Genomic DNA, 9,436 nt, shown 5'->3' on the forward strand with positions numbered 1-9,436 from the left:
CTAGGTCCTACAAGCAACAATGAACAGTTCACGTGACACAAAAAGAGATCCACATGCCATAACTAAGACCTCGTGTAGCCAAATAAATAAAATAAAATGAAGTATAATATTTAAAAAACAACAGTGGGATACTAGGAGTTCACCTTGGGAAAAAAATAACAGGAGCGTATTTAATCTACAAATTATGAACAAATTAGCTTTTTGCTTAAACACGTAAGTGGTAAAATCTTTATAGAGTTATTAGTATTAAACAAGTGGTTATTATTTATAATCAGTATCTGAGGAAACTATAGACAAGCAGATGGGCTGATGACACGTAGTTAAATATACTCAAAAGATAAAATTACATAGCAAATTTTAGTTAGTGATGTGATTGGAATAAACGTTACATTTGTGCTTGGTAAGGTCAAAGTGAAAGCGAAAGTGATATTGGAGGAGGAAATGGCAACCCACTCCAGTGTTCTTGCCTGGAGAATCCCAGGGACAGTGGAGCCTGGTGGGCTGCTATCTACGGGGTCGCACGGAGTTGGACACGACTGAAGCGACTTAGCAGCAGCAGCGGCGGCAGCAACAGTGTTTACACTTGGGGTCCAACAGTTGCCAGATGTTTTTCTATTCATCCTTTCTTTTGAAGTCTTCATATCAAGAGAAGGATAAGTAAGAGCCTTTAAAAAGAGAATAAATAATATTCTGGAAATTTTTTAAGGTTACAAATTAACAAGAGAGATCTGAAAAGTCAGCCGAATTATCCACTTGCTCTTCAACTATAGCCTTTTATAAACTAGCATCTTACATATTTGCAGGGAACCAGCTTAGTTTCCTGTGGCAGTTCATTTCTCAACCCTTTAACTATCTGAAATTTCAGATTTATTTTACTGGGTTGGGCATTGTCCTTGACTCCTTTTTCTAGTGAGCATTATTTGGTAAAAACAGTTCCAATCTTAGTGCTGAGAACCCATGTGGGTCTTAAATACAGCTCTACTTTGTGATCGTGAGCAGATTCTTAATCTTGTCTGAGCCTTAGTTTCTTCATGGAGAAAAATGAGTAATAATACTTCTTGAAATTTCACAATGTTCTGGTAAGAATCAGTGGGATAACTGATTTATAATCATGTAATTAAAATGTATGTGAAAGTATTTGGTGACCTACATTCTGTTAGGCATACAGACATGATTACTGTATCTCATGCACAAAAGTAAAGAAACTTCTCAATTTTGTTCTTCTCTAATGGTATGTCCTGAGGAGAAGGGGACGACCCAGGATGGGATGGCTGGATGGCATCACTGACTCGATGGATGAGAGTCTGAGTGAACTCCGGGAGTTGGTGATGGACAGGGAGGCCTGACATGCTGCGATTCATGGGGTCGCAAAGAGTCGGACACGACTGAGCGACTGAACTGAACTGAACTGAGATGAATGATTCTACTTCTTTTCAGTGTTTTCTTACATGTCATGTTTGTTAACTTTGAAATAACTTGTTTTCTTCTGGGGCCTCTAGTGTTTACCATGGTTTTACTATTCCTTCAGGAAAACATTTTCAGCCCTTTTCTGGCTCAAGTATCTTTTAAATGCACTGCAGTCAGGAAACTATAGTTAGTCAATAGACCTTTCCTTATTGAAATTTGTGAAGTCTAAAGGACTTCATGACTTATAAATGGTCTATTTTACCCCTAAATAAACTAATTCAATAAATGGATGAATAAAAGCCTCTTTAAAGTTACTTAAGACTTCATAGCTGGAGAAGGCAATGGCACTCCACTCCAGTACTCTTGCCTGGAAAATCCCATGGACAGAGGAGCCTGGTAGGTTGCAGTCCATGGTGTCGCTAAGAGTCGGACAGGACTGAGAGACTTCACTTCCACTTTTATGCATTGGAGAAGGAAATGGCAACCCACTCCAGTGTTCTTGCCTGGAGAATCCCAGGGACGGGGGAGCCTGGTGGGCTGCCAACTGTGGGGTCACAAAGAGTCAGACATGACTGAAGTGACTTAAAAAAAAGGTCAAAATTTTTGATGCTCAATATCTATCTTTATCTCTAGATAAACAGAAAAATATTTTAAAAGATACTTACTTTTACATTTTATTATATATGTGGCAAAATGGAATTTTTCCTTTTCTCAATTTTTTTCACTTAATGGTGTACACACACATTCGCACGTGTGTGCACACACATACACTCTTTTCCCAATGATCTCTTCAGGCTCTGGTCCATCCTCAAACAGAATCATTCAAAATGAAGTTTTAGACTTTGGCAAAGCATAGAAAAGATTCATCAGAGACCCATACGAAAGTGCAAGTTGCTCAGTTGTGTCCAACTCTTTGCAAGTCCATGAGCTATAGAGTCCATGGAATTCTCCAGGCCAGAATACTAGAGTGGGTAGCCTTTCCCTTCTTCAAGGGATCTTTCCAACCCAGGGATTGAACCCAGGTCTCCCACATTGCTGGCAGATTCTTTACCAGCTGAGCCACAAGGGAAGTCCAAGACCCATATAGGTTATGCTATGCTGCTGCTGCTGCTGCTGCTGCTGCTAAGTGACTTCAGTTGTGTCTGTCTCTGTACAACCCCATAGACGGCAGCCCACCAGGCTCCCCCATCCCTGGGATTCTCTAGGCAAGAACACTGGAGTGGGTTGCCATTTCCTTCTCCAGTGCATGAAAGTGAAAAGTGAAAGTGAAGTCGCTCAGTCATGTCCGACTCTTCACAACCCCATGGACTGCAGCCTACCAGGCTCCTCCGTCGATGGGATTTTCCAGACAAGAGTACTGGAGTGCTATAAAAGCAGTCTATTAGTAAGAAAACCGTCTCTCATGAATGTTTCTTTTTGAAAACTAAAGGAATCAAAGCACTCTGCACTCAGAAATTAGCTAATTGAGAACAGAAGTCTGCTCACAGCATCTATGCTGTTAACAGCTACTCATGTGGATATTTGTTGATGTTCATTTGCTTAGTCGTGTCCGACTCTTTAAGACCCCATGGGCTGCAGCATGCCAGGCTTCCCTGTCCTTCCGCATTTCCCGGAGCTTGCTCATGTAGGTATAAAGAAGTGATTTTGAAAGGAAAGATGAGGAAAGCTTTGTCTATGTTGAACTGTGACCCTTGCAGGCCATTTAGGAGATAAAGACAAATAGGTCAACACTATAGCGTTTAAAGGAGGTTTAGATTTTGCTGTTGCTGTTCAGTCCTTCAGTCATGTCTGTTTGGAAGTATCAAATCTAGAGTGCCAGAAGGTGAAAAGTGAAGGTAATTACCCAGTCAACTGGCTACAACGAGTGGATAAAGGGCCAAGGGTGAAGTTCCAGTGTGCCCCACTGTCAGAGAAGGGCCCTGATACAGAGAAGGAGCACTTACTCATTCATTCGACAATTACTTGTGTGTCTGCTCTACCTGGCAGGAGCTTGGTAATGGAAAGACGAAGAAGACAAAGTCCATGCCCTTTAGGAGACCAGTTACGAGCAGCCAAAATAAATTAAAGGAAAATAGGAGGAAGTAGTTAAGAGGAGACACGGGAAGCAAGAGTTTCAAGTGTCACAGTGTTTAAATAAGATAAAGACAGAAAAATACTCTCATGGAATTGGCAATTAAAAAGTCTTTGCTAAAAATGGTTTTTTTTTTTTTTTTTTTTTTTTGCCATTGCTGCAGGGGAAAACAAATTGCTTAAGGTGGCTAGCGAATGAGACATGAACTAATAAATACACAGTGAGGGTAAACTACTCTTTCAAGGGGCTTAAATATGATGAACCACGAGATATGATGGGATGGAGGAAAGGGAGGAGGGCAGTGAAATACATATGGAGGTTTCTACTTAAGATGAAGAACACAATCATATTTATGAACTGAGAGAATATTTAATATGGAGATGGAATTTGAATGTACAGGGCAATAAATGCTAATGGATGGAGCGTATTTCCCTGGATGGAGAGAAAGATGAAATCCAGAGCACTGATATAAGAGATTAACCTTGTAAACCACTTAGGAAGAGTATTTTAACAAAAAAAGGTTGGTGGGGGCGAGAAAGATAAGTACACATGCAAAACAAATTTTTAGAATAAATATGGGGAGGAACATGCTGGGCTGTCTGATTGAGTCTTCTGTTTCCTGTTATGTTACAAACAAGTTTCCCCACTGAGAGTGAAGGAATGGAGATGTTCCAGACCCTGAGGGAATGCAGAGTGGCTGAGTAGCTCTGCATGCCTTTTGGTGTTTGGTTTAGAAGATACTTTCTTGACATTGACCCTCAATGAGAACAGTGAACCAAAAGTTTCCACACACCCTTTGATATCAGGATTTTCTAGGGTTCACAGTATACCTCCTTAAGAAAGTATTGATCAAAGTTGAAGAGCTGGACAATGGTAGAGAGCAGCAATGTGAATGCAGTGATACAATAAAGAGTTAACTATTTTTAGGAGGCTATTTTAAGAGGTAAATATTTCAGTAACCTAGGGTTTGCACTGTCCTCAAGTTCTCAACTCCAGCGTCTCATACTAACTTGCTATTAGTATCAAAGATCTAAAGTTTGACAATGGTGCACTGTTTAAAGTTCGTCACTATGTAAACATCATTTCCACTCACTGGCTTTCCAGAAGTGTTTGGTTGAGTAGCAAAAAAAGGAGAGGATGTTGGAGTCAACATGAAGAGAATGGTGAATAACCGAAGTCCCTTTCTGTGCTGCACTCATTAATGGGTGATTATTACTGTTGCTGGATTATCAATTATTCAAAGTGCCTATCAGTTGTGATGTTGTTATCAGTTTTTTGTACTTTTAATTTTACACATGGATAAAATTTTAATGCAGAAGGAAGCAAAGATAAATGAGGAAATTATGAGTGTTAGATCTACTTTGCAGCACACAAATGAGATTAATGCTCTGAACATTTCTGTTTGTAACAACAATTTTGATGATCAAATTAAGAGCAGACAAAATAAAGCACAGGTGAAAATTTCAATATCCTATGTAGGCTAATGATAATAAATCCTGTGTGTGGATATTTTAAATTGAAATAGAGCTTATGCCACAAAATTACCCTTTTTAGGTGCAAAATTCACTGCTCTTTAGTATATGCGCATGCTCAGTTAAGTCCACCTCTTTGCAACCCCATGGACTGCAGCCTGCCAGGCTCCTCTTGTCCATGGAATTTTCCAGGCAAGAATATTGGAGTGGGCTGCCGTTTCCTCCTCCAGAGGATCTTTTTGACCCAGGGATCGGACCTGCATCTCCTGCGTCACCTGCCTGCCAGGCAGATTCTTTATCACTGAGCCACCTGGGAAGCCTCAGGTATATTTTTACAAAATATTTTCACTATCTGAAGAAGAATCCCCAACTTATAACGAGTAATTCCATATATCCCTTTTATCTCAGTCCTGGGAAACCGGTAATCAACCTCCCTTCTCTTATGAGTTGGCCTATTCTGGACATTTCGTATGAATGGAATGATGCAGTGTCCTCTCATTCATCTATTGTTCTGGTAACTTAAGTCCATTTTCTTATTTGCTTGGTCAGTCTGGGGAAAGGTTTGCCAATTTTATTGATCTTTCTGAAAAACTAACTGATGGTTTGGTTGATAGTTTCTATTCTCCATTTCCTTTATTTCTCTTATCAGTTCAGTTGCTCAGTTGTGTCCAACTCTTTACGACCCCATGAAACACAGCACGCCAGACCTTCCTGTCCATCACCAACTCCTGGAGTTCACGCAGACTCCCGTCCATCAAGTCAGTGATGCCATCCAGCCATCTCATCCTCTGTCGTCCCCTTCTCCTCCTGCCCCCAATCCCTCCTAGTATCAAAGTCTTTTCCAATGAGTCAACTCTTCGCATGAGGTGGCCAAAGTACTGGAGTTTCAGCTTTAGCATCAGTCCTTCCAATGAACACCCGGGACTGATCTCCTTTAGAATGAATTGGTTGGATCTCCTTGCAGTCCAAGGGACTCTCAAGAGTCTTCTCCAACACCACAGTTCAAAAGCATCAATTCGTCAGTGCTCAGCCTTCTTCACAGTCCAACTCTCACATCCATACATGACTACTGGAAAAACCATAGCCTTGACTAGACGGACCTTAGTTGGCAAAGCAATGTCTCTGCTTTTGAATATGCTATCTAGGTTGGTCATAACTTTTCTTCCAAGGAGTAGGCGTCTTTTAATTCCATGGCTGCAATCACCATCTGCAGTGATTTTGGAGCCCAAAAAGATAAAGTCTGACATTGTTTCCACTGTTTCCCCATCTATTTCCCATGAAGTGATGGGACTGGATGCCATGATCTTTGTTTTCTGAATGTTGAGCTTTAAGCCAACTTTTTCACTAGAGTTTATTATTTCCTGTCTCTGTTTGCTTGGAGTTTAGTTTATTCTTTTTTTCTTGCTTTCTTAAGGTAGATGATTGACTAATTGATTGAGATATTTGAGATGTTTCTTTTTTTGATGTAGACATTTATAAAGGTGTTTGTAGCACTGCTTTAGCTTCATCCTATTTCAGTATTTTTTTAAATTTTCATTCATCTCAAATTATTTCCTGATTTTCCTTGTGACTTCTTATTTGATCCATTGGTTATTTAGAAGTGTGATGCTTAGTTTCCACATATTTTTGATTTTCCCAAATTTCCTTCTATTATTGACATCCAATTTTATTCCTTGTGGTCAGAGATTATGTGTAATTTTAATCCTTTTAAATATATTGTTTCATGTCTAAAATAGGATCTGTATTGAATTATTCTCCCTGTGCACTTAAGGAGAATAGTTATTCTGCCATTGTTAGATGAAACGTTTCATAGGTGTCTGTTAGGCCTAATTGATTAATAGTATTTAATCAAGTTTTCTATATCCTTGATGATTTTCTGGGATGCTTGTTCTATCCATTATTGAATGTGAATTTTTGAAGGTTTAACTATTATTGTTCAATGTCTAGTTTTCCTTTTAATTCTGACAGGTTTTGCTTTATATGTTATGTTTCCCTTATTAGATGCACCTATGTTTATAGTTGTCATGTCTTCTTGATGGGTTGCTCATTTTATCACTATAAAATCTTTCTTCATATCTAGTGACACATTTATATTAAAGTCTATTTTGTCTGATATGAGTAGAGTCACTCAACTCTTCTGATTATTGCTTGCAGGATATATCTTCTGCATTATTTTTTAACTTTTTATTTAAAATTTTTATGGGAGTATAGTTGATTTATAATGTTGTGTTAGTTTCAGGTATACAGCAAGAGAATCAGTTACATATATACATATACATATATCCACTTTTTCCCATGAAGGCCATTACAAAGTATTGAGTAGAGTTCCCTGTGCTATACAGTAGGTCCTTATTAGTTATCTATTCTATATGTAGTAGTACATATGTCCAGAGAAGGCAATGGCACCCCACTCCAGTACTCTTACCTGGAAAATCTCATGGATGGAGGAGCCTGGTGGGCTGCAGTCCATGGGAGTGCGAAGAGTTGGGCACGACTGAGCAACTTCACTTTCACCTTTCACTTTCATGCATTGGAGAAGGAAACGGCAGCCCACTCCAGTGTTCTTGCCTGGAGAATCGCAGGGACGGGGGAGCCTGGTGGGCTGCCGTCTATGGGGTCGCACAGAGTCAGACACAACTGAAGCGACTTAAGTAGCAGAAGCAGCAGCAGCAGTAGCAGTCCATTATGTCAATCCATCTCCCAATTTCTCTCTCCTCCCACCGCTTATTCCCTGGTAACCATGAGTTTGTTTTCTATATCAGTGACTCTACTTCTGTTTTGTAAAAAGGCTCATCATTCTAAGATTTCATGTGATATCATATTTCTTTCTCCAGTTCACTCAGTATGACCATCTCGAGGTCCATCAATATTGCTGCAAATGGCATTGTCTTGTTCTTTTTTATGACTGAATAGTATTCCATTGTATATATGAGCCCCCTCATCTTTATCCATTCCTCTATTGATCGGCATTTAGCTTGCTTCCATGCCCTGCCTCCTGTAAACAGTGCTGGAATGAACATTAGGCTGCATGTATTTTTGAATTATGGTTTTCTCCAGGTATATGCCTAGGAGTGGGGGGGGGGGCATATAGACCAATCCAACAGGATAGAAAGTTCAGAGATAAAGCCCTATGAAAAGTGGTTAAGAAAAACAAAAAAGAACTTACAAGTTACTAATATTAGCAACGAGAGATAGGTGATGACTACAGATCCTGTAAATATTAAAAGTATAAAAAGGCGTCCCTTTTCTACCACAATGCTGCCCTCCTGCTGCTGCTTCTCTGACCTGTGCAGCTCTCCCTCTGCCCTTAAAAACTGCGATGCTCTCCTCCATTTTGGAACTGGCTCTTAATTTTTGAATAGTGTGTAATATTTAAGGGATTTTGCTAGAAAAATCTAAAGAGGAAAGGCAAGACTACCAAATTGGAAATTTCCGGGCATTTGTGGTAGATTTAAATGGCCAGATTCTCCCCATTTCTATACACACACTCATTTGCAACATGCCTTTGCTTCTTCTCCCATCCAGACACAGAATCTGTTTCTCCATTTGTTGCATCTGGGCTTAGCCATGTAGCTGCTTTGGGAAATGTGGCATTCACAGAGGTGACAAGCAGCAGCTCGCACACTGGGGCTTACTCTCGTGTTCTTGATACTGCCACAAAAATAAGCCTGGGCTAGCCTGAGGGATGATGAGAGACATGTGGCCTAATGATCCCTACCACTCCAGCCAACAACCTGGCAACTGCCAGATATGTCTGTAACACTGTCTTAGGTCACCTAACCTCTAGCTGACCCATCAGCTGACCGTGGATGTATACGCCAACCAGACAGAGATCAGCCAAGTTAGGCCAGACCAAACCCAGTCAACTAATCATGAGTTAATTAAACTAGTTTCAAGCCATGTAGTTTTGGGGTGGCATGTTATGCAGCAAAAGCTAACTGCAGGTGCTCAGTTGTGTCTGACGCTTTTGTGGCCTCATGAAACCTGTCAGGCTCCTCTGTCCATGGGATTTTCCAGGCAAGAATACTGGAATAGGGTGCCATTTCCTCCTCCAGGGGATCTTCCCAAAGCAGGGGACTGAATCTGTGTCTCTTGAGTCTCCTGCATTAGAGGGCAGATTCTTTACCACTAATAGCTAACTGAAATAGCATTAAAAATATTCAATTGTTTTTCATTAGTTCAGCAGACAACTACTGAATGCCTTCTGTGTGTAAGGCCTTCTGCTAGGGACAGGGATTCAAAGCTAATTAAGACATGGTTTCTGCCTAGAGGGTACAGATATCAACAAATGACAGTGCAGTGTGATGAATACTGAGAAAAAGTTATGATTTAAGTGGATGAGGACATAGATGAGGGCGACTCACTGGGTTGGGATGGTCTAGAAAAAAACAGGTGATATCAGAACTGGTTCCTCTGAACCAAGCATCTGAAGTTTACCAAAGAATTTGGAGGCCATCCTAGGCAAGACTTGCTTGGTGTCTCAGAT

Source organism: Ovis aries, chromosome 8 (genome assembly GCF_016772045.2).
Source record: "Ovis aries strain OAR_USU_Benz2616 breed Rambouillet chromosome 8, ARS-UI_Ramb_v3.0, whole genome shotgun sequence".
Taxonomy (NCBI): Eukaryota; Metazoa; Chordata; class Mammalia; order Artiodactyla; family Bovidae; genus Ovis; species Ovis aries.